This window comes from Mobula birostris, chromosome 3 (assembly GCF_030028105.1).
Source record: "Mobula birostris isolate sMobBir1 chromosome 3, sMobBir1.hap1, whole genome shotgun sequence".
NCBI lineage: Eukaryota > Metazoa > Chordata > Chondrichthyes > Myliobatiformes > Myliobatidae > Mobula > Mobula birostris.
This window is the reverse complement of record NC_092372.1, coordinates 47,597,992-47,625,400: the sequence shown is the minus strand read 5'-3', so window position 1 is coordinate 47,625,400 and position 27,409 is coordinate 47,597,992.

Sequence of the window (27,409 nt, the reverse complement as noted above, 5' to 3'; positions counted from 1 at the left end):
GTCAAGCGGGGGTTTTTGATTTGCCTTTTTAGCAATCCTATGAGCAGTTCTCTCGGAAGATTTTCTTGGTCTTCTAGACCTCAACTTGACCTCCACCGTCCCTGTTAACTGCCATTTCTTAATTACATTACGAACTGAGGAAACGGCTACCTGAAAACGCTTTGCTATCTTCTTATAGCCTTCTCCTGCTTTGTGGGCATCAGTTATTTTAATTTACAGAGCACTAGGCAGGTGCTTAGAGGAGCCCATGGCTGCTGATTGTTGGGACAATGTTTGAGGAGTCAGGGTATTTATAAAGCTTTGAAATTTGCATCACCTGGCCTTTCCTAACGATGACTGTGAACAAGCCATAGCCCTAACAAGCTACTTAAGGTCTGAGACCTTGGCAAAAGTTATCTGAGAGCTCAAATCTCTTGGGGTACCCAAACTTTTGCATAGTGCTTCTTTCCTTTTATTCCACTCTAAAATTGTGAAAAGCAAAAACTATACACTAATCTTGCTTAAACAGTTGAAAAGAATGTCTCATCTTTTTCTTATGACTTTGGAGATCAGTTTCTTCTTCTACTCACTTAGCTATTCACAGTTGCAGAAATTTTGATCGGGGTGCCCAAACTTTTGCATCCCACTGTATATCTTCCTGCAATTAATTCAACAGGAAAAGAAGTGGAGAGCATGTTGCAATCAAGGATTCTGGACTCCGCATCCTGATACGGCTTGGTTGAATAGGTAGGCAAAAACTTAGCAATTGAAGTTCAAATACTCAAAGATTCAAAGTACATTTATTATCAAAGTATGTGTGCAGTGTAAAACCCTGAGATCCATCTTCCCACAGACATGTCGCGAAACAAAGAAACACCATAGAACTGGTTCAAAGAAAACATCAAACGTAAAAAAAAGAACAAATTGCACAAGTGGCAAGAAATGAGGAACAACAGACAGAATATTAAACTTCAAAGTGCAGAGTCCTTGAAACAGTCTAGGAATGCTCGGTTTAGTTCAACACACACACAAAACACTGGAGGAACTCGGCAGGCCAGGCAGCATCTATGGGAAAAAGTACAGTCAATGTCTTGGGCCAAAACTCTTTGGCAGGACTGGAGAAAAAAAGCTAAGGAGCAGATTTAAAAGGTGGAGGGGAGGGGAGTGAGAAACACCAGGCGATAGGTGAAACTTGGAGGGGGAGGGATGAAATAAAGAGCTGGGAAGTTGATTGGCGAAAGAGACAAAAGAGCATGGAAGGCAGACAAGCGGGGGGCGGAGAGCACCAGAGGGAGGTGATGGGCAGACAAGGAGGTAAGGTGAGAGAGGGAAAAGGGGATGGGAAATGGAGAAGGTTGGGGGGGCTGGGGGGAATTACCAGAAGTTTGAGAGATTGATTTTCATGCTATCATGTTGGAGGCTACCCAAACGGAATATAAGGTATTGTTCCTCCATCCTAAGTGTAGCCTAATCACAACAGCAGAGGAGACCGTGGATGGACATATCTGAATGGAAATAGGAACTGGAATTAAAATGGGTGGCCACTGGGAGATCCTGGTTGTTCTGACAGATGCTCGGTGAAGCAGTCTCCCAATCTATGTCAGGTCTCACCAATGTACAGGAGGCCACACTGGGAGCACCAAGCACAGTAAATGACCCCGACAGGCTCACAGGTGAAGTGTCACCTCAGCTGGAAGGACTGTTTAGGCCCTTGAATGGTAGTGAGGGAGGAGGTGTAGGGGCAGGAGTAGCCCTTGTTCCTGGTTGTCTTGTTTGTTCAGTTTAGTTCAGTTCAGTTCAATTTAATGCTGTGTTGTCCGTTGACTACTGGTCGCAGAGCCAGCCCACCCCAATCAAAATCATGCAAAATAGCAATTAGAAAAAGGAGTAACCAGAAACCAGAAACACATATAACATGAACTGCCAAGTCCTCTAAAAATGAGTCAATCCACAAACTTTGCTGATCAGACCTCGCCAAGACCCATGACGTCTGCACCTTCCTCTGGCAGCAGTGAACGAGAAGGACAGGGAAACCAGTCAAATGCAGGCAGATGGCTCTGAATACCCGGTCACACTCCACTCTCATCTTCACTGATTTCATTGTTGCTCGATGCTTTAGTCAGCCAGCTAGTCGAGAATTAGAGCTGATCATGGGTTTGCTCTCCGTCGTTAGGCTGTATACCCCCATTTTCAACCACGCTGAATTCTCTCGGAGACAACAAAAGCGCCAGGTTGTTCAGTCTTAATGTGGAAGCCGGTGAGGTCATACATGATGAACCTGATTATTACCCGAATGGAGAAAAATTGAAGGTAAGCACAGAGGGATTTATATTTTCTTGTGCATGATGCATGAAAGGTGCAGTGGAGACACAAGATCTGGAGCAAGATGCAATCTGCTAGAGGAACTCAGAGGATGAGAGTATCTGTGAGAGGAAAGGAACAGCCAAGGCTTCAGATTGAAACCCTGCACCAACACTGTGAGTGGAAAGGTATGAAGGTCAACACAAAGGGAAGAGGGAGATTGGAGGCAATAGTCTGAGGTGACTAGTGGACAGAAGAGATGACAGGCAGGTTGTGCCAGGTAGGGAAGCGAAGCAAGGCTGGAGATGGTTGACAGTGGCAGGTAAACGATTGGTGGACACAGTCAAAGAGAGAGGAGAAAATATTGGGAGGTAGATGGAGCGGGCAGAGCGGAATATGAAGATTGGAGACAGCTGCTGGAGGGCGATAAGAAGGAGCACAGAGATACCAGTGCAAGAATCTAAGATGTACGGCAGGTGAGAATGGGAGCCATTAGGGGAGAGGTGAATGGCAGTTGAAAGCAGAACCAAGTTGGGGGGGGGTGTGAAGAGGGATTGTGGGAGGAAGCTGTGTGTGAGTTTTGTGCATAGTGGGTGGGTAGAACCAGGCGAGAGATAGGAAATAAAGATGTGTGATAGTGGGCTGGGGGGGGGGGTGGTAGTTGTGGAATAAAGGGGGACTAAAATGGGAGGACATGGGGAGAATCAGAAGGAGAGGGAGAGGAGCTCTTGGGATAATACTATTTACTAAGTTTCTGTAATGGAGACTGAAATTTTGAATTTGTTAGGGTTGAGGATAACGTGGCAAAGTTGTCTAAGGCTCAGCGGAATATAGATCAGATGGAAAGTTGGCCAGAGCATTGGCAGGTAGAATTTAATCTGGACAATTGTGAAGTGATGCACTTAGGGAAGTCACATAGGAGTAGGACATATACACTCAAGATAGGGCACTAAGGAATGCCGACAAACAGAACAGAGAGATCTTGGGGTTCACGTCTGTAGCTCCCTCAAAGTGTTAACACAGATAGATAGGGTGGAAAAGAATGCTTGCTTTTAAAGATCAGAGCATAGAATATCAGAGTTGGAGCATGATGTCACAACAGGTCAGCTCTGCAGTGTTCACTCCCTGGGAGACCAGCTGGATTGATTTTGTCTGCCGTTGACCCAGCACAAGATAAGGAACTGCTGCGTGCTTGTTTTTGCAGAAACGCGGCTCCTGGACAACATCCCACGCACAATCAATCTTCAGGCCATGGAATTGGTTTTCGTTACAGTTGCACCATAAATAATTAAATAGTAATAAAACCATAAATAGTTAAATAGTAATATGTAAATTATGCCAGGAAGTAAGTCCAGGACCAGCCTATTGGCTCAGGGTGTCTGACCCTCCAAGGGAGGAGTTGTAAAGTTTGATGGTCACAGGCAGGAATGACTTCCTATGACGCTCTGTGTTGCACCTCGGTGGAATGAGTCTCTGGCTGAATGTACTCCTGTGCCCACCCAGTACATTAGGTAGTGGATGGGAGACATTGTCCAAGATAGCATGCAACTTGGACAGCATCCTCTTTTCAGACACCACCGTCAGAGAGTCCAGTTCCATCCCCACAACATCACTGGCCTTATGAATGAGCTTGTTGATACTGTTGGTGTCTGCTACCCTCAGCCTGCTGCCCCAGCACACAACAGCAAACATGATTGCACTGGCCACCACAGACTCGTAGAACATCCTCAGCATCGTCCGGCAGATGTTAAAGGACCTCAGTCTCCTCAGGAAATAGAGACGGCTCTGACCCTTCTTGTAGACAGCCTCAGTGTTCTTTGATCAGTCCCGTTTATTGTCAATTCATATCCCCAGGTATTTGTAATCCTCCACCATGTCCGCACTGACCCCCTGGATGGAAACAGGCGTCACCGGTACCTTAGCTCTCCTCAGGTCTACCACCAGCTCCTTAGTCTTTTTCACATTAAGCTGCAGATAATTCTGCTCACACCATGTGACAAAGTTTCCTACCGTAGCCCTGTACTCAGCCTCATCTCCCTTGCTGATGCATCCAACTATGACAGAGTCATCCGAAAACTTCTGAAGATGACAAGACTCTGTGCAGTAGTTGAAGTCCGAGGTGTAAATGGTGAAGAGAAAGGGAGACAAGACAGTCCCTTGTGGAGCCCCAGTGCTGCTGATCACTCTGTGGGACACACAGTGTTACAAGCACACGTACTGTGGTCTGCCAGTCAGGTAATCAAGAATCCATGACACCAGGGAAGCATCCACCTGCATCGCTGTCAGCTTCTCCCCAAGCAGAGCAGGGCGGATGGTGTTGAATGCACTGGAGAAGTCAAAAAACATGACCCTCACAGTGCTCGCTGGCTTGTCCAGGTGGGCGTAGACACGGTTCAGCAGGTAGACAGTGGCATCCTCAACTCCTAGTCAGGGCTGGTAGGCGAACTGGAGGGGATCTAAGCGTGGCCTGACCATAGGCCGGAGCAGCTCCAGTACAAGTCTCTCCAGGGTCTTCATGATGTGGGAGGTCAATGCCACTGGTCTGTAGTCATTGAGGCCGCTGGGGCGCAGTGTCTTCGGCACAGGGACGAGGCAGGACGTCTTCCACAGGGCAGGAACCCTCCGGAGCCTCACGCTCAGGTTGAAGACACGGCGAAGTACTCCACATAGCTGAGGGGCTCAGGCTTTGAGAACTCTGGTACTGACACCATTCTGTCCTGCAGCCTTGCTTGGGTTGAGACGTTTCAGCTGTCTTCTCACCTGTTCAGCTGTGAAGCCCACCGTAGTGTTATCGTGTGGGAGGGGTATAGTCATCAGAGCAGGGTGGGGGACTGTGAGGAGGAGCAGGAGGGGAGAGTGGAATATGTGTTGGTTGGGGGCCAACAACAGATGACTGATGTGGGGGATGGCCAGGGGCCACAATGTCAAATCTTTTAAAGAACAGGTTAAGTTCATTGGCCCTGTCCACACTGCCTTCAGCTCCTCTGTTGCTAGTTTGCCAGAACCCAGTGATGGTCCTCATCCCACTCCAGACCTCTCTCATGTTTTTCTGCTGGAGTTTCCACTCAAGCTTCCTCCTGTACCTGTCTTTAGCCTCCCTGATCCTGGCTTTCAGGTTCCTCTGTATTGCCCTCAGCTCCTCCCTATTTCCATCTCTAAACGCCCTCTTTTTAGCAATCAGGATGTCTTTAATGTCCTTTGTTACCCATGGCTTGTTATTTGAATAACGAAGGACAGTTCTTGTCGGAACATTGCAGTCCACACAGAAGTTGATGTAATCAGTGATGCACTCTGTGAGCCCATCGATATCCTCTCCATGTGGCTCACAGAGTGCCTGCCAGTCTGTCACCTCAAAACAACCCTGGAGCACCTCATAAGCCTCCTCTGACCATTTCCTCACTGCCCTTGAGGTTGCAGGTCTACTCTTCACCAGAGGCACGTAGCAGGGTTTTAGATGCACCAGGTTGTGATCTAACCTTCCCAGTGGGGGAAGTGTGTGCAGTGTGTGAGTGTATGCACTGTGTTTTGTACCCTGGCCCTGGAGGAACAGTGTTTCATTTAGCTATATACATGTATATGGTTGAATGATAATAAACTTTAACTTGAACATAACACTGGTTATACCTCACGGAGGTCACACAATAGGAAGGATGTAGCTATGATGTAAAGGTGTAGAAGAGGACATTGCTTGGACTGGAGGATTTTAATGAGATTGGCATGACTATAAAGGGCCAAAGGGCCTGTTTTTGTGCTGTGGAACTCTATCACTCAATGACTCTATAGCACATTCCAAGTATTCATATTCTGAGAAGGCTAGAAGACTATATTTCATGTTGGACATCATCAAAGAACATTTTTACGTGTTGCCGAGATGGAATTGCAGTCAGTTGTAAATTAATACCAGAATGATATGTGCTGAGCATTCTGAAACCTAAGCAATCATTTAGGCTTTATTAAAAGGTAAAAATTTCATCCATCTTATATCATATACATTTTAAATATGTACCTAAATATCAAAATAAACAATGAAAACCTAAGGGGTATAATAAGTACCCTGCTCTGACACTAGGTTTGAAGCAGCTTACTTATGGGGACTGATTCATCTCTTCATCCTATATCCTCTATGTGTACAGTATGCAACACCTACCTGTGTAATATTTATGTCAAGTCGTGTCAGCAAGTCATTAAGATGTGGTAATAACTTCTTCAAAATACACCTTTTGGTATTCATTTACAATAGAACTAAGCAGACTTGGTCTTTTCTTACCTATTCTTTACCCACTGTATTTGTAAAGCTTTGATGTACTGATATTGCCATGCTCTGGTATTAGTAAAGTTGATCATATCTTGACACGTTGAAGTCTGCATAGATATTGTCAATGATGACAGCATTTATTTGGAATATTTAATGTAAGTAAGTAACAAAAAATACTCTGCGAAGTATTAAAAGAAGTGGGCAATATGCCGGGAAAGAAGGCATCAGAGAAATAATTGTGGGCTTGATCAGATGGAGGTGATTTATGGAGATATGGAAGAAGGGAGGTTTCAGGAGAGAATTGTAAAATGTGGGATTAGGATTGTGAAGGCTCCGTCATCACACTGTATTGTTAGAGAAAGGGCTGTACAAAAGACAGGAACTAAATAAGTAGATGGGTACATTGGATGACAAAGGTAACTGGGAACAGTGAACTTCCAAGAGATTTATAAATGAGGACAAAGATTCCCAAAAGAATATTGCAAACAGGGAGTCAGTATTGGTAGTAATGACTGCAGGGGACTTTGGACAAATTGCTATTTATGGAGGGAGGAGAATGGGAGGTCAGCAACGAGACCACCACAGTAGTCGAAGAAATAAAGGTTTTCAATGCTGTACTGATTGGAGAGAGGTTAAATAGGGTGGAAACAAAAGACATTGCAATATGGAATATGTATGTAATGGCTTCTTTGTAATGTTTCACTGCTAAGGCTAATGTAATGGTTTCTCTGTAATGTTCATTGCTGAGGTAATGGTTTCTCTGTAGCAGCAATGTTTGGGTTATGGCTGGAGATAACAGGACTGTAGTACGCATGTTAGCCAATCGGAGACTACTGTTTTGTCTTGTGTATCTGGAAGGATGTTGTTTTCGCGGTCTTTCGTCGAGGAGAGATGAAGAGGGAAGATGCGTGTGGAGAGAGCTGGTAGACCACCAGATGGAGTGGACTGGGATCTGAGGGTCTGAAGGTCAGCGACACTCAGAGTAGACTGATGGTGGAAGAATGACTACTGAGTGAGCTTCAATGTGACTTTGACTTGTATTGGGCCCTTTTTTAATTTTCATTACTAACCCCATATACAGATTAAGATTCATAAAGTTCAATCATTTAATTGCATATGGCGTACTGTCTGATATTTTGCGTTGTGGGTTTGTAACTGGGGGTACATGACACAGCATCCACACAAACATGATTACCCAGTTTGGCGGGGTAGGAGGCTGTTTCCCTCGATGAACGCGAACTGGGCGAGCCTGGGGGTTAATGGAGAGTTCTGAAGCCCATTGCTCAGCTTAAGTTTGCGAGACATCAAGGTTTAAAGTAATATCATTAATCTGTGGAAGGAAGTGGATGGGAAAGATTTGACGTTGATGACAAGGCTGTAGAAATTATAATTGAGGCACCTAGGCTGCCTTCAGTCTTCCTGAGGCTGGCTGAGAGAAGACACCATTTAACTAAGAGGGTTATGGACAAATAACCTGTCAACACAGAGTGGTGGCGAGAAACAGTTTATCATCAGGCTACGAATGAACTTTGACCTGTAATTTCTGGATGCTATTTTTCAGACGCAGTCTTTGCTGTATGAATTATCTTGAAGTATTATAACATTCTTCAAAGATTCATAGAGTCATAGGGCACTACATCACAGAAACAGATCCTTCAGCCCATCTAGTCTGTGCCAGCATGGTCTTCTGCCTACTCTCATCTACCCATACCCTCCATACCTTGCTTATCTATGTACCTATACAAACTTTGCTTAAATATTATAATTGATCTCACACCTACCACTTCCACAGGCACTTCAATCCACACTTGCACCACCTTCTGAGTGAAGAAGCTCCCTCACATGTTCCCCTTAATTATTGCACCTTTCACCCTACACCCATGACCTTTAGTTCTAGTCTCACCCAATCTGAGGGAAAAAGCTTGCAAGCATTCATCCTATTTATACCCCTCATAATTTTCTGTGCATTATATCCTAACCTATTCAGCCTTTCTTTATAACTCAGGTCCTCAAACCCTGGCATCATCCTTGTAAATTTCCCTGCTCTCTTTCAAGTTTTTTGATACTTTTCCTGTAGTAAGTTAACCCCAACCCAGAGCCCTGATTTATGAAGGTCAATGTGCCAAAAGCTCTCTTTACAACCCTATCTAGTTGTAATACCATTTTCAAGGAATTATGGGTTTGTTATCCCAGATCCCTCTGTTCCACCACACACCTCAGTGCCCTATTGCTCACCGCTTACTCTGTAAGTCCTACCCTGGTTTGTCCTCGCAAAGTGCAACATCTGGTAATTGTCTGCTTTAGATTGTATCTGCCATTTTTCAGCTCATTTTCCCTACCTTGCACGCTTTGATAGCCTTCCTTGCTGGCACTGTGCCCCCAGTCTTGATGTCATCTGAAAACTTGCTGATCCAGTTCACCAGATTATTATCTAAATCATTAATACAGATGACAAACAACAATTGACCTATCACCAATCCTCATGACACACCACTAGTCAAAGACTTCCAATCAGAGTCAACCATCTACTGCCACTCTCTATCTTATCCCACTAAGACAATATTAAATCCAATTGACTACTTCATTCTGAATATCAAGCAACTTAACCTTCTGGTCCACAAAATATCTAAAAAAAATTCAAAATTGCTGAGTTAAATATATGTGTTAATTGTTGATGCACAGGTAACCTCAGCAACCAAATTACATTTCGACAATGAGTAATGGGATGAAGATGTATTATGTTCTTTCAGTGTATAATAAATGATTTATATGACACCAGCAATATTTCATTTATTTAATTGTGCAATGAAATTGTTTACACTCAACTTTAATTAAACTTTACATGCCTAGAAGTTAACCCCTGAGCTATTGACTCATTTGTGGCACTGTTCAAGGCCAAATATTAGATAAGATAGGATGAGCAAGACCAAATCCATGTAGGGCAGGGTTCCAAGGATGATGATAAAAGGTTGGAAGGGATTCTATTACTGTCGATGATTAATGTTTGGACAGGTGGGAATGAACTAAACCTTGGGTGGTAAAATGGAGTTGGAAGTTGGAAGAAAGATACTGCAGGTGATCAGGTTCTGTTATTGAAACTTCCATTATTTTGGTAGGGTCTTATATGGTTCACCATCATACACTTCCAATGTCTCATTATACATCTCTTTAAATTCTATTGTACCCTGCCTATCACTTACTCTTGCTCCCCTTATTGGTCTGGTATTTACTATAATTTCCTAGTTCTTTTTTCATGGTCACATCATTTTCATAACCCTTTCTAAAATAGCATCCTATCTATTGTATGTACAACAGGGTGAAATAAATATAATTTCTTACTGGTACTCTTTTTCAGTGCACCATACCTGTGAGGCCTGGCCTGTCTTCCCTAGGATTTATAGGAACAAGAAGAGATTTCATTAACATGGTAGGTTCTGGGAGATGTTTTCCCTGAGTGTACCACTAGACATCACAGAATAGGTGGTTGGATATTTAGGATTGAGATAGGTGGTTGGATATTTAGGATTGAGAGGAAGATAAATCTAAAAAGTTGAAATTCCATACCTCAGAAAATGCTGGTTGTGCATTGTCTGGGTCTATATTTAAGATAGAGATGGGTTTTTGAAGGGACATGGAGAAGGTGGAACTGAAGCAGGAGAATAATCTTGAATGGAAGAGCAGGAAAAAATGTACATTTCATGCTTTTATTGCAGCTGTTTTTATCCATACTGGCCCTATTCTACAGCCCATTTTAACAATGTAGCTCTTTAAGTTCAAGTTTATTGTCATCTGATTGTACATGCATACAACTAAATGAAACAATGTTCCTCCAGACCACAGTGCACCCACACAACATACATCAAACACAGCATATAATCCAAAATATTACACTATAATTAAGTTCATTCAAAATGCATGCAGAAAACACAGCACAATCCTAGGTCTACTGTCTCAGGAATTGGAGGCCACTGAACTGCTTTTCCCTCTGCTAATTAACACACAGCTTGGAAAGCCTTCTTGAATTATTGCTTGATATTCTGTTTCAAAATTTTCTTCCAAACTGATATTATTTCCTAAGCAAGATGTTTGTTGTTAATTCCTTTTTCTAAGAGTAAAGATGTGCGTGGTTTTGAACAAAGTCTCAATTATACATAAAACATATTTATTTTATCTTATTTTTGATTTTTGCCAAACATCATCAAGTGTTCAGAGTTTGTAATGTCAACATTTGTTTCTATAAACAAAAATATAAATCAACCTCTTGCCTCTTTCTGATTCCAAAGGTTCCAACAAGATCAAATATTTCAGAAATGCTATTTATGTAGATGTTAAAAAGGAGTTTTAAATAAATGGATTCTTATTTATCTTCCCATTGCTTGTTCTGTCTATATCTCAAATGTATTCTGAACAGATATTTTTGTATTTTGTTCTCTAACAAAAGTAAACTTCCAGGCTTCATTACATTTGAAAAATTCTGCTTGTTTAATTGCCTTTTTGTTTAAAATTCTCAATAAAATCTTATTCTCCCAAATTGATTGATTTATTCATTACTGGTCAATTGTGAAAAATAACCTTTTACGCTCCTTTAATTAAACTATGTGATAAGACATTTTTTAGCAAAATGATGTGCATAAATAAAAAGATTTTGCAATAGATTTAAATAGAAATAAAAATATATAAAGAGAGATGTCAAAGAGCTATGCTGAAGCAATGTAACTTATTTTGAAGTTTCTAGAGTCAAGTTAAGGTTCCGGTTGAAGGTGATATCCTGGGGATCTTGGTGATGATTTAGAATGACACAGGTAGGAAATTTGTTGCACACTGTTGCTGGAGATGGTCATTGGATAGCAATTATGTGTTAGAAGTTTTATGTTTTATTATCGGCCTAATTCTGAATTTTTATAAGTTGTTTTCTTGTAAATGGGCATGAGCTGCTATATTATCTGAGGTTTTGTGCATGGAACTGAACGTGATATAAGTGAGCTTTCCTACTTCTGCTTCTGCACTTGGGTTGAGGAGAAAATCATTGGTGATGAACTCAAACTTTTTGAATCAAGACCCTTATATTGAGATTCTGTAGTGACATCTGCACCTGAGATGATTTAGCTATCAGTCATTGTATGTGAGAATACTTTATTCCCCTTTTGAGTTCCCTGAACATAATGGGTAATATAATTTGAAACTGCTGAGGCTTTTTAGTTGAAGTTTAACACCTTTCCCAGAATCAAGTAGTGAAGAACTCTATACCAGCTAGTGCACTTTGCAGCATAGTGTTCCGCTTCTGAAAGCCTATATTTATTTATTTCTTGCCACTTCCCATTGTCTGGATGGAAACTCCATCTATCCAAGAAACGACAGAGAGTTGTGGACACAGCTCAGCACATCACAGGAAGCAGCCTCCCCTCTGCAGACGTTCTCACTGCCTCAGTAAAGCAGCCAGCATAATCCAGGAGCACACCCAGTCCAGTCATTCTCTCTTTCCCTCTTCCCCACTGGACTGAAGATACAAAGCCTGAAAGCATGTACCACCAGGCCCAAGGACGGCTTCTATTCCACTATTATCAGACTCTTCAACAAACTGCTTGGACAGTAAGGTGGACTCTTGGTCTCACAGTTTTCATTGTTGTGATCTTGCACTTTATCATTGACCCGCACTGCACCCTTTTGGCAGCTTTACACTTTATGCTGCATTGTTAGTGTTTTACATAGCACTGATCCGTATGAACAGCATGCCGGACAAGCCTTTCACTATCTCTTTGTACATAAACCAACACATAACCAATACCAAGAAGGCTGAGGGTACTTAGCTATAGTGTATAATCAGATTGAGAGTGATACATATTTTTCATTCCCAAGTAAGTCAGCAATCATTTTGAGTAGGAAACTGTAAGTTGGTGGGGGTGTGGTTCCCTTTCAGACTGAAGCAAAACCTATTTAATATTTTCAGATAAGGATTGCAATGTAGGAAACACTATAAGTAATTTGTTCAAAGGCTGTTAGGATAATGCATCTTTCTTTCTCTGTACTGGCTTGCTGGAGTTCAAATATAATGAAGCCCAACATGTGACAAGGATGGATGATAATGTTTGCAGTCTCTAACAATGTGTCAGATGCCTGGGAATGATTATTGAACACCACATTGTGGGTCTTTAAAATAACTGGCTTACTATGTGCTGGATAATTTTGCTCTAAAAGGGAATAGCCTTAAAGGGAGGTCACACAATTAGATGAGGCACTGCACAGCAGGAGCAAAACTATAATGATAATGAGGAGGCTGTGGATTCCCTGAAATCAACCACATAACACCGGGCTATGCTGCTGAACTGTAGTAACTCTGGGACCTTTGCAACTGAGAGGCATGCACACAAGTGCTGGATGTGCTGTTCTTTAAATGGTAAAACACCAATGGTTCTTTCGAGAACTGTTAGCATTAGTAATCAAAATCCAGCCCATTATTTTCAACAAAAAAGGATTTCATTGAGATCTACACAAATCTGAAATGGTATGATTTCAGTATAATTTTTAAAAATATTGTAAATGAGTTCAAAAGAAAAATATTGAACCATTAATTGCCCATTATAGATGTAACAAGTGAGACATTTGCATTCTCCAACATCGATTTGATATTATACTTTTAACTGCACCAAAAGTGAGAAAAAACACTGGATATCATATGGTTTTGCAAGCGTTGCTTCCTCGGAATTTTTTTGTGGTTATGAGAGACTGCTTGAAGCTGAACACAAATATAATTCCAGGCTACTTGTATCATGTAGGAATTTGGAGAGGCAAGAAATTGGCTTTTATTGAAAGTAATGCGGTTAATTGCATAACAGTGCTGATGCTTTGCTATTGTTCAACTAAATAAGCTAAAATTGTTTTGTTGATGATTTTCGTTTGTACTCAGTGCCTGAGATTTCTCACTTAAATGCCTAACAATAATCAGCTAGCATTGATGGATTCCAATTGCCCTAATACTGTTTATGTCTTAGTGAAATCTTACATAATGTTCGTCACTGACAGGGCCAGGATTTGCAGGAAATAAGTCTAAATGGGAAAGCACAGAAAATGAATCTTTAGTGACATGTTGCACTTCATGGTTCTGTGTGCTCAAGGTATGTTTGTCAGCCAGTTGCATGTAGATTTGTGCATGTAGTTGCAAAGAAAATTTTCAATAACAGCCTTGAGTGCCTTTGATGCGATTTTCTTCAGACCAACTAGAAGTTCTTTGAATTGCCCGTCATTGTTGATGTGTTTGATTTGTGGACCAACAAAAATGCCTCCTTTATTCTTGGCATCAATTATTCTGAGAAACATCTGTCTCAAATATAAAAATCCTTCACTTTCCTTGTTCATTGCTTTCACCAAAATTTTCATAAGCCCCAGTTTTATATGAAGAGGAGGCAAAAATATCTGTAGTGTTCTTGTGCAGTGTGTTGAAACTCTGACTAAACACCAAGTTAAACCGGAGCCAATGAAGACAGAGTTGTAGTAAGGTTAACCATTTACTGTTCACTCTCCCACATTAACATCGTATGGTGAAAACTGTTGATAAAAAACATACAAACATATACAGTGTCTGTTTCATTCTGGAGACCACGCGCTCTCTCTTCTTTTAGCGAGTGTCTCCAGCCGCCCCAAGTAGCGGGCAAGGGGGTGGCGTCAAACCACCGCCGGGCTGGAGCCCACCCCGCATTTGAAATCGAAAAGCTGGCACGTGCGCCGCCCCAACCACCGCTTCCTTAACAAAAACCGCGTTAATATTTTTACTTCAAATACATTCTGATGAACTTACAGCGTTGCTTCTGTAATGTTTCTTTGTGGGTAGACATGGAGCTCTTCACGATCATGCTGCACGCATGGCACCCACCCTCACACCTTCTCCGGACCGGAGGTTACACCTAAGACGTGGCGAAACTGGAGGTGATGTCATCGCATGCCGCGATATACCATAGACAATGAATATACCTTTGTTATACTGTAACTTACTTATCAACCTTTAACTTTAACTAGAAAATAGTTACAAACCAATCATTTAAAGCGTAGACCCAACAACGTCGAATAAATGCCTTAAGGGCAACACACTCCCTGCCTGACCTTTGTAAGGTCACTTTAAACATGGTATAGAACTTTAGTCTCTAGATCAGTCTTTAGGTAGAAGTAGAACAACCTCTGTAACTGGTCTCAGGTTTCCTTTTCAGGGTTCGTTGTAAAAATGTGAACTGGTTGACTGCCTGCTCTTTGTTGTTTGGCAAGTGCTGGTATGGTTCTCTGAATGGTAGTGGGGCAACCCAGTTGTTTGCTTCGTCTCTAAAGACCTTTGTGTCCATTATTTTTAAGAGGATGGCGTCTTCCACCGACGGAACAAGTTTGTTATCGTGCTTAGTTTGAGTGAAGACTGACTGTCCCAGTGTCTTCTCAGTTACTTTACTATGCTCATGCCTTTGTTGTGCTTCCTTGATACACATAACACTTGTGGAGGGCTGAGAAGTTGAATGGCGGCCACTCTCTAGCACGTTAGTCTTGAGCGTGTTAACTGTCGGTTTGTGTACGTTGCCAGGGCACACCTCTCCCAACACCACCCAGCCCAGATCCAGACGTTGGGCGAAGGGGACGATGTGTGGTCCATTGACCTGCTGCCTGACGTTGTGCACCCTAAGAATGTCTCTTCCGAGTAGCAGGAGTATTTCTGCTTCCGGATCCAGTTTCAGGATGTGCTTGGCAATGTGGTGGAGATGGGGCTGGTGTAGCACTGCGCTTGGCGTCGGAATCTCGGATCGGTTACTTAAGATCTCATTGCACTCCAAGAGTGGAGGGAGACTGATGACGACTTTGCCATTCATCGACTCGAGCTGGAAGCCTTCTGCCTTCCTGCCATTTGCTTCTGCAATGCCAGAGCAAGTTCTGAGGTAGTATGGGAATGGATTACCCTTTACACTGAACAACTCGAAGAACTCTGGTCTCACTAGTGAGCGATTGCTCTGGTCGTCCAGAATTACATAGGCCTTGATGGCTTTGTCTTTGGCTCCCTTAGGGTATACCTTAGTGAGGCAGATCTTTGAGCACGAACGGCTCAACTGACCTGGACTGCAAACTTCTGTGTAGCTCGAGCTGACAATAGTTGTATCAGAGTGATGCTCTTCCTCCCCGCCATCCTCTTGTGGGAGTGGAGGAGCCTTGGCGGTTTGCGGTGATGGTCCGGGATGCATGGCCCCATCGTGATTAGTGCTGTTACATTCCGAGCACTTTACGGGGAACGTACACTCTTTAGCAAGGTGGGAGGTAGAGGACAGCACTTAGAACATATTCTTTTTTCCTTGAGAAGGGCCTTTCTTTCATCAAAGGGTTTGTTTCGAAACATTCTGCATTTTTTTAGGGGGTGGGGTTTGTTGTGCAATGGACAATTCTTGCTAGGGTCATCGCTGATTGCGGAGACTTTGGTTTTATGCACTGAGACGGGTTTATTGACGACAAAATTGTTCGAAATGGGTTTGACTGGGTTGGTGTGAGTTGTGGTGCTGCCTTGATTCATGAAACTAGGGTCATTTTGCCTCTTCACTTCCTTGCACACAAACCTACTAAAATACTCAAAGAGAGGGAATCGACCACCATTCTCCTCCTTGTACTCTGAGACAATAGACACCCATCTTTCCTGCAGCCCAAATGGAAGCTTGTCCACAATTGGTCCAACTCTGTGTGAGGTATCCAGATACAATAGGCCAATTAAATAGCTGTCTTCTTTAGCACCTTATATCTCCATGAGTAAATCTCCGAGTTCTCGTAATTTAGTGTGGTCCTTGGCTGACACCCTAGGAATATTGTCCAGCTGTTGAAATAGCGCCCTCTCAATAATTTAAGGGGTCGCATAGCAGTCCTGAAGTCTCTCCCAGGCCTTGTGTAAGGCTAGCTTGGGGTTGTTGACGTACACTGAGCGTATGCATTTCACCTGTTCACTTGATTCCTTTCCCAGCCATTTAGTCATAAGGTCCAGCTCTTGGATTGCTGTGAGCTGGACTCCGCCGGTGGCACTGGTGAATGAGGAGTAGCATGCACAGTCATTTTCAGGCTTATTGTCAAACTGGTACAGTTCTGAATTGACGAGGTCTCGTCACGCTAAATACTGTGCCAAGGGTTCTGCTGCAGGTGGCGTGCTAGCTGGGGCAATATGTTGGGAGACATATGACTGAGCGTGTACGTTCATGATGGTTTGATGTCGGGAAGAATTCGTAGTCAGCCCTTTCATACTGAGTTTGTGGCAAGGGTGCAATTGTGAGTTGTCTTCCCCAGGTGGACGCGATGCAACGAAGCTTCCCTGTGATTTCACATGAGATGGGACGCCAACAGGCAAGTAGAGGGAGAATGAATCTGCAGGTCAATTTGAGGTTGGACATATTCACTGGAGCGTTCCAGTTTGGCCCTTTCTGATATAGATTTTCCTGCTTCGTCTAGAACGTGCATTCCTTCAGCGTTTTCCAACCCTTGTGCTTCCACCACGGCCGTGACAGCTTCTGGTTGTAGCATCAACACTTCTAACTCTGAATCTATCCTTGCCTTTTCCAACTTGTTTTCCGCTTCTCTGGCAGCCTTTTCCTTCTGGTCTTCCACTTCTCTGGCAGCTTTTTCCATTTTCAGTTTTGCTTCTTGGTTAGCGTACGACGCTCGCACCTTGGCGGCTTCTGCTTTAGCTCTTGCGAGGGCAGCCACACTTGTCGAAGTCCTACTGCTGTTGGCGCTGAGTGCAAGCGACTTGATGCTTGATCGTGAAGCCATCATACCACTTGTCGAAACATCTAATGATTCTGCCTTTTCACTGTAGTGTTTCTCGTGCAGTGTGTTGAAACTCTGACTAAACACCAAGTTAAACCGGAGCCAATGAAGACAGAGTCATAGTAAGGTTTACCATTTACTGTGCATTCTTCCACATTAACATTGTACGGTGAAAAGGCGTTGTTTCTATAACGTTTCTTTGTGGGTAGAAACAGAGCTCTTCACGATCATGCTGCACGCATGACACCCACCTTCTCCGAACCGGAGGTTACACGTAAGACGCGGTGAAACCGGAGTTGACATCATCGCATGCCGCGATATACCATAGACAATGAATTTACCTTTGTTATACTGTAACTTAATTATCAACCTTTAACTTTAACTAGAAAATAGTTACAAACAAATCATTTAAAGTGTAGACCCAACAAAGTCAAATAAATGCCTTAAGGGCAACACAATATCTTTGATGGGTCTACAAGTGCCTCATTTTCCCTGGAACCAACTGCTTATGGAGTGGCCATTCCTTTTTAATGTAATGAGATTCTTTAGCACAGCTACCGCATTCACAAATGAAACAACAGTATGTGATGTATCCGAGACGCATTCCTAGTAGCTGTGCTACTACTTTAAGATCATTATAGATGTTGCAGTTGTAGTTGCTGTGCTGCATGTGTTTCAATGACTTCCAAATTTCGGTAGTTTTCTTTCATGTGTACTGTATAGCTAATTGGTTCTGAAGGGTGGACATTGACGTTGTGTAGCAGCAGAGCTTTCAGGCTTAACACCGAAGAATCAATAAAAAGATGCCCCTGTTGTGGGTTAGGCTGGCAACCCAAAGCATGCCCAGATGGACAAGACAGAAAACTTCTCAGTTTGCATTGTGGGCAACAGTTGTATTCACTTGAATTATGAATTGAAATAACAACTACAGGAAATTCCTCCCCCCCCCCCACCGCAAAAAAAGGTGTGTGATGGGGAACTTTCATGCTGATTTTCATGATCAGCAGTCCAAAATTCAAAAAATACCACTCAAAATTATTCAGGAAGCAAAATCTTGGTTCTCAGTTTCAAATCAATATTTTCTATTTAGAATATGAATGGGTAAGTTCAGTCATCTAATTCATAGACATATCAATATTCGGAAGTTGGCAGTACATTGCAATGTATTGTCAAAATGTCAAAAAACATGTGCAGTGAATTTTATTCAGGGCCAGAGTAGTGTGAAGAAATTCTCCATTTTGCTTCCTCCAGTTAAATAGGCCCCAGTGATGCCATCAAACATCAATCTTGATGTTTCTGAGGTAACACACAAAATGCTGGAAGCATCTATGAAGAGGAATGAACAGTTGACGTTTCGAGCCGAAAGCCTTCTTCAGGAATGGAAAGGAAGGGAGAAGACACCAGAATAAAAAGATGGGGGGGTGAGGGGAAGAATGATAGCTAGAAGGTGAGAAGTGAAACAGGTGGGTAGGGAAGGTAAAGGGTTGGAGAGGAAAGAATCTAATAAGACTGGAGAGTGGACCACAGGAGAACGAGAAGGAGGAGAGGATCCAGGAGGAGGTGATAGGCAGGTGAGAAGAAGTAAGGGGCCAGTGGGAAATAGACATGGAGGGAAAAAACTATTGGAAGGAGAAATCGATATTCATACCATAATGAGCTCTTCGGGCTTGTACAGGGAGCTGGAGAGCATTGGTGTCCAATGTTTTTAGAGCACCTGAAATGGTTAATTGTTATATAATGAGAGTCATTAATCTTTTAGAGTCCTTTGTGTTTTATCGTAACAACTTGCTCTTTGTAATGCAGTCTACTGATGCTTTCTGTTTAAAGTTGTTAAGTTTATTTTGATAGGCTTGGGGATTCTCTGCTACTTGTATTATTTAAGTGAACATCCAGTTAGCATTTATTGCGGGGTCCTAGTTTTGAGAATGTTACATCTCACAGTGTAACTCGGCTAAGCCGCCGATGTTCTGTTGGAATTCTTATGAATAAATTCTGGTTGCCATCTCTACATCACAGTCTGTCTTTCCTCCACACTTGGGATCTGACATCACCAGTGCACACCACGAGAGAAGAACCTCACCAAATAATAAACCCATTGAAGGTTGAACAGTGGCATTTTGACATCAGCTTTAGGTGAGAATATCATCTATTCTCAAGTCCACTTTCCAAGGCTACTTTTCAAGTGTCTCTAGTCTACATTCCGACTGTTTCCAGTCTATATTCCGAGTGCCTCTAGTCTACATTCTAAGTGTCTCCAGTCTGCACTCCGAGTGTCCCCAGTCTATATTCCGAGTGTCTCCAGTCTACTTTCCGAGTGTCTCCAGTCTACATTCCGAGTGACTCCAGTCTACATTCCGAGTGTCTCCAGTCTACATTCCGAGTGTCTCCAGTCTACATTCTGAATGTCTCTAGTCTACATTCCGAGTGTCTCCAGTCTACATTCCGAGTGTCTCCAGTCTACGTTCTGAGTGTCTCTAGTCTACATTCCGAGTGTCCCCTGTCCACATTCCAAGTGTTTCCAGTCTACATTCCGAGTGCCTTCAGTCGACATTCCGAGTGTCTCTAGTCTACATTCCGAGTGTCCCTTGTCCACATTCCAAGTGCCTCCAGTCTACATTCCGAGTGTCTCCAGTCGACATTCCGAGTGTCTCTAGTCTACATTCCGAGTGTCCCCTGTCCACATTCCAAGTGTCTCCAGTCTACATTCCAAGTGTCTCCAGTCTACATTCCGAGTGTCTCTAATCTACATTCTGAGTTCTCAAGCCCATGTTCTGAACTTTTCTTGTCACCATTCCAAGTTTCTCAAGTCCACGTTTCAATTCCATGTTCTGAGCTTCTCTAGTCTATGTTCAATGTTTTTTTTTTCTGTGTCTGAGCATCTCATTTCTAAGTGTCCTTGGTCCAAGCATCCCTAGTGTTCAAGGATCTCAAGGTTTTCAATATTCTTCAGGTCATCAAGGTCATCGAGTTCATCAAGGTTCTCGAGGTACTTACGGTGTCCAGGTTTCCAATGGTCCTCCTGGTTTCTGAGGACTTCAAGTTTTCAGACCTTTATTCACGGTCTCTGAGGATTTTTCAATGTTTCCAAGGTTTATTTCAATGTTCCCCGTATCTCAAGGTTCCCAAGTCTCTCTTGAGGTTTTCCAAGTCCCTCTCAAGGTTTTATTATTGTCACATGTACTGAGATAATGTGAAAATATATATCGCATGCTGTTCATACAGATTAATTCATCACAACAATGCACTGAATTTGTACAAGGTAAAATGACAACAGAGTGCAGAATAAAGTGTAACAGGTACAGAGAAAGTGCACGCAGGTAGACAATATGGTGAAAAGTCATAACCAGATAGATTGTGAGATCAAGAGCCCATCTTATTGTACTAATGAACCATTCAATAGCCTAATAACAGGGGTGTTGGGGGTGGTGGTGTTGGGAGCTGTGAGAGTGCTTTGAGGATTTAATATCTTCTGCCTGGGGGTGGGGGAGTGAGAATGTAGACAGTGTCTATGGAGCTTCTGTGATATGCTGAGCTGCGTCTACAATTCTTTGCAGTTTATTGTGGTTACGGGCAGACCAGTTGCCACACCAAGATGTTACGTATTTGGATAAGATATCTTCTGTGGTACATCAATAAAAATCGGTGGTCAAAGAGAATTTCTTTAGCCACCTGGGGAAATAGAAGTTCTGGTGTGCTTTCTTGGCCCTGGTGTTCATGTGATTGGACCAGGACACTCTAAAGGTAATGTTCACTCCTAGGAGCGGTTGCAAGTGAGTGCATGGGCAGAGTGTCAGTGGAGAATGAAGATTTTAGATTCCTGAGGCATTGCCATTGTTCTGAAGTGGATGGCCCTTGTAAAGCTTATGGAGGATGAAGTTTAGTTGGGCTAGACCAACAGCCCTGCAGGTAGGATTCAGAATGGGGAAAAGTAGAGCTGGATGTGAAAGGTGAAAGCTGTTGAAAGTTTGGAAAACAGACAGAAACCTGGCTGAGCTGAATAACATTGCTAAATATAAACAGTATAAGATATAGAGCAAATGGAATGTATTCTATGGAGGGGCCACTACACAGGATCAGAAAAAGCTGCTGAAAATTGCCAGGTCTGCCAGCTCCATCATGGGAACTCGCCTCCCCAGCATCCAGGACACCTTCAAAAGGTGATGCCTCAGAAAACTGATACATCATTATAGGCTTCCATCACCTAGGAGATGCCTCCTTCTCATTGCTACCATCAAGGAGGAGGTACACGAGCCTGAAGACACACACTCAAGGACAGTTTCTTGCCTCTCCGCCATCAGATTTTTGAATGGACAATGAACCCATGAACGCTGCCTCAGTATTTTCTCTCCTCTCTTTTTGCATTACTTATTTAATTTAATTTAAAAAATATATTTCTTATTGAAAACTATAGTTATTATTATTAATTATTGCAACATACTGCTGCTGCAAATCAACAAGTTTCACGATATAGGGAGATGGAGTTGGAGATGGAGTTCAACCCAGATAAGTGTCAGGTGGTTCATTTCGGTAGGTCAAATATGATGGCAGAATATAGTATTAATGGTAAGAGTCTTGGCAGTGTGGAGGATCGGAGGGAGCTTGGGGTCCGAGTCCATAGGATGCTCAAAGCAGCTGCGCAGGTTGACTCTGTGGTTAAGAAGGCATACGGTCTATTGGCCTTCATCAACCATGAGATTGAGTTTAGGAGCCGAGAAGTAATGTTGCAGCTATATAGGACCTTGGTCAGACCTCACTTGGAGTACAGTGCTCAGTACTGGTCCCCTCACTACAGGAAGGATGTGGAAACTATAGAAAGGGTGCAGAGGAGATTTACAAGGATGTTGCTTGGGTTGGAGAGCATGCCTTATGAGAATAGGTTGAGTGAACTTGGCTTTTTCTCCTTGGAGTGATGGAATATGAGAGGTGACCTGATAGAGGTGTATAAGATGATGAGAGGCATTGATCGTGTGGGTAGTCGGAGGCTTTTTCTCAGGGCTGAAATGGCTGCCACAAGAGGGCACAGTTTTAAGGTGCTTGGAAGTAGGTACAGAGGAGATGTCAGGGGTAAGTTTTTATGCAGAGAGTGGTGAGTGCGTGGAATGGGCTGCCAGTAACGGTGGTGGAGGTGGATGCAATAGGATCTTTTAAGAGACTCCTGGACAGGTACATTGGAAAGATAGACACATCTTATTGCACAAGAGATAACTGGATAAATGAAATAGCCATTGAGGAGTGTGTGCCAGTTTTTTTCTGGGTGCATTGGGTTTACGGCATAGAGTTTGCTCAGAAGTTGAACTGCTCCAACCAAACCAGCCGAAATGAGCTTGGATGAACAGAAACCATTGTGGTAGGGGATCACATACACCAGATCAATGTAGGTTTAAAGGAAAAAACTTGCAGAAAATGCAACAAAGTAGGACACATACAAAGAGCAGGTTGGGCAGAAAAAAATCAATGGACTGCACAGGGAAGAGAAAAAAGATTTTAAAAAGTCAAGTTTCAGCTTCAAAAAGAGCACATATCTGCATGCTGTTGATAAAAAATCTAATAATGGTGAGAGTGACATAGGACTGAGAAATTTATGGTGTGAAAATTAACAATAGGTAAGCAATATGGTTTACACCAGAAGTGAACAACAAATTATTTAAAATGGAAGTAGACACTGGCATGGCTGTTTCAGTCACTCCACAAAACAAGTTTGAGTGGAGTTTCAAAGATACTGAACTGCAGCCGGCAGATATCCAACTGGTGAAAAGATAACACCTGTGGGAATGACATTGGTAACAGTGAAATACAACAAATAACAAGACTCATTGAGCTAGTATGTGGCAAAAACAGGAGGGCCAGCATTATGTGGTCAAGAGTGGCTGAGACAACTACAACTTCACTGGAGCTCCATCAACAATTTACATGCCACATTCTTTTCAATAGAGTCAATTGAAAGTGAATTACGAAAGGTACTGGATGAGGCCACAGCAGTGTTCAAGGATGGCTTTGGAAAGCTCAAACATCCACGGGTAAAATATTGTTAAATGAAAATATCACACACGTGTTTTACAAAACCCATCTGATTCTTTATACCATCTGTGATAAAGTAGTTGGTGAATTAGTTTGCAAGGAGGCTGAAGGAATTCTTTCCAAGGTTCAGTGGAGCCCATGGACAACACCAGTGGTTCCAGTAGCCAAGAGGAATGAGTCTTTCAGGGTCTGTGGTGATTTTGAGGTCACTATCTACCCAGTACTGAAAGTAGATCAATAACCTCTGCCCAGGATAGAAGTTATCTTTGCAAACCATTCTGGAGGAAAACACTTCAGCAGTGGACTTAGCTGAGGACTACCTACAGATGGAGATGGAAGAAGAGTCCAAAGTGTTTCTCACCACAAACACTCACAAAGGACTTTATCGCTATAATTGGCTTATTTTTGGAGTAGCATCTGCACCTGCACTCTGGCAGAAAGCCATGGACCAGGTGTTACAAGGCTGCACAGGCACTCAGTATTACCTGGATGACAAAGAACACTGCCAAAATCTCAAGACCGAGTTAAAATATTAGAAGATTATGGGCTCAGAGCATGATGCAACAAGTGTGACTTCTTTAAACCAAGCATCACTTACTGCGGTCACACCATTGACGCACAGGATTACACAAGTGTGCTGAGAAAGTTAAAGCAATGGTGGATGCCCCAAGGCCAAAGAACATGTCTCAGCTGCTGTCCATTATAGGATTTGTCAATGACCATAATAGGTTCCGGCCAGACCTGGCTACAGTGCTCCACCCCTTGAGCTCATTACTCCAGTTCAGGAAGAGATGACAACAGACAAAGCAGAGTGAGATGGCTTTCAAAAATGGTGACATCAGACATTGTACTCACATATTATGATCCACATCGTCCAGTGAATCCTGCTTGAGACTCCTTGCCTTATGGTATAGGTGCAGTCATGTCACAGATTGACGGAGAGGCCTTGAGTCTGGTTGGTTTGGGGCATAAAACGTTTCAACCAGTACTTCCATGGGAGAGAGATTACCCTTACTGCTGAGCATCAGCCATGAGTATATGTCATCCACAGAGGGTGTTCCACAACAGCAGCAGCACGAGTGCAGAGATGGGCTCTGTCTCTCCAACGATACAATTACAAATCAAATTCAAGAGGATAAATAATCATGGAAATGCCAATGGATTGTCCCATTTATCATTGGAAAAGGAAATACCTGAAAAATTTACAAAAGAGGACACTCCTCATGCTGAATTCTCCCTAATGCAAATCTAAGGTTTCCCGATTTTGGAAGAGATGATCCCAAAGGAAGCCAGAGAAGACCGCACACTGTCTCAGGTCTGCATGGCCATCCAAAATTCCACCCAGTTCCCCCATTTTGCCCTTAACAGAGGTTGCCTCATGTGGGGATTGAGTGCTGAAGCGTTGGAGGAGCTACATGCTGGTCATCTAGGCATGGTCCAAATGAAAGTGTTGGCTCAAAGCTTTGTCTGGTGGCCTGGGAAAGATCAGCAGATTGAGTAGTTTGCCATGCACTCCTCAGGATGCCAGCAGAGCTGGAAGAAAGCCGTCCAGAGGTGCACCTCCTGCAGAGCCAACGTCAACTCCTACAACCACCATGGAGGTGGCCCCAGAACCTGAGCTTGTTTCACAGCCACAAGGCTGACCTGCCTTGTCAGGAAAGGATTAGATTATGAGGACACTCAGTTCTCGTTTATTGTCATTTGGAAATGCATGCATTAAAAAATGATACAATGTTCCTCCAGAAAGATATCACAGAAACACAGGACAAACCAAGACTAAAACTGACAAAACCACATAATTATAAAATATAGTTACAACAGTGCAAAGCGATACCGTAATTTGATAAAGAGCAGACCATGGGCACGGTAAAAAAAAGTCTCAAGTCCCGATAGTGCCATTATCTCACGCAGATGGTAGAAGGGAGAAACTCTCCCTGCTTTGAACCTCCAAGTGCCGCAAACTTGCCGATGCATTGGAAGCACCTGACTGCAGCCGACTCTGAGTCCGTCTGAAAACTTCGAGCCTCCGACCAGCCCTCCAACACCGAGCACCAAGCACCATCCTCTGCCGTGCGCTTCAACCCTGCCCCGGCCGCGGAGCAATAAGCAAAGTCGAGGACTCGGGGCCTTCCCCCCCGGAGATTCTGGATCACACAGTAGCAGCAGTAGTGAAGCAGGCATTTCAGAAGTTTCACCAGATGTTCCTCCATGGTCTCACGTCTGTCTCCATCAAATCAGGATTGTGCACAGCCTCTACTTGACAAATAACAGACATCGCCACCGGAGTGGCTGCTGCGAGCTGCGTCACACCGCCATCTTCTCCTCCCTCCTAGATTATCCTGCAAAAGTAAGAAATCCTCCACAATATAGTTATATACGTATATATATAAATTGAGATGTATTCTATATTGAGTTAGAGTTTATAGAGAACAGGAAGGAATGTTGTGTATTTAGTGGTTCAGTTATATTTACTGTAAGTAATAATGTAAAGGTATTGTTTGTTAAGTATTTTTTGTTGTTTATGTAATTCATTACAGCTTATATGTAAAAGTACGTGAATGATATATGTCATTACGCCACTTCGTCATATGTATACATCTCGCTAAAGTATAAACAAAACTAACACATGTACATTCTGGACTCCCTCGTTTCTCTTTCAATTAGTTTTATGTTTTGGAGTTACAAAACAAGAGTCATAATGCTGATGCTGTGTGACATGCAAAGAATACAAAATATTAGATGGGATAACATAGTAGGAGAGGAAGTATGAAAGTCAAGTTGATAAGTTTCCAGGACTGGATGAAATATATCCAAGCCTGTCAAAGGCAGCATGCTGAAGCTCCGATCATCATTTTAAAATCCTGTCTGCTACAGAGGCAGTGGCAGAAGATGCAAGGTCGGTGACAAATGTAACATGGATTAAAGAGGAACGAAAAGGCAACGTGAGTAGTTCCAGTGTCAGGTACATGACTGAAAAAGTAATACAAACTTTAATTTAGAAAATTATGGAATAATAAATCAGTATGAGCTTGTTAAATTCAGTATGGATGAACATGATTGCAGTTTTTAAGGAGATAACAAGAAGACCTAAAGAGAACAATGTGTTTGGTTTTGTCTGCATGAACTTTTAGCAAGGGTTTTGATAGGATCCCATAAGAGACTTGCCAAAAATGTTAAAGCCCATGAGATTCAAGTGAGAGTGGAAAATTGGCCCACTGGGTCCAAAAGTTTGCTCAGTAGAAGGAAGTAAATGTTAAAGGATGATGGGTATTTTTGCATCTAGAAGGTTGTAAACAATGGTGTCCCAAAGGGATTTGGAAATCAGTCCCCTGGTATTAGTAATATATTATCAACACATTGGAAATCGGCTATGATCACAGTGAATGGCAGTGCTGGCTCAAAGGGCCAAATGGCCTACTCCTGCACCTATTGTCTATTGAAATCAGTCCCCTGGTACAGTATTAAGTAATATATTATCAACATGTGGGGTTTGATGAGGCAATAAAGTTGACCGTGCGATTGAGGAGGAAGACATTTTAATGCAAGAAGATTTTGGCAATCTCATCAGTTGCATATAACATGTGGCAAATTGAAGGAAACACAAAGAAGTTGGTGAGGGGGCTACAGGAAACAGCAGGATATTGAGTTGTGGAGAACAGGAGTTTGGTGTGCACAGACACAGATCCTTAAACCTATCAGAAGGCAGTTAAAAAAATAATAGGACACTTTCCTTCGTTAGATAAGACATCACATTTAAGAGCAGAATGGTATATAATGGTAATTAGAGCATAACTTGTGTACTATGTACACTCTGGCCAATTCATCAGATACTCCCTGTACATAATAAAGTGGTCTCTGAGTGTACGATCATGGTCTTTGGCTGCTGCCACTTCAAGGTTTAATCTGTTGTGTATTCGGAGGTGCTCGGCTGCATACCACTATTGTAACAGATAGTTATTTGAGTTTGTCTGCTTTCTGTCAGCTTGAACCAATCTGTCATTCTCCACTGATGTCTCTCTTTCACTAACAAGGCATTTTCCCCTACAGAACTGGATTTTTTTTTGCTTTTCACAACATTGTCTGTAAACTCTA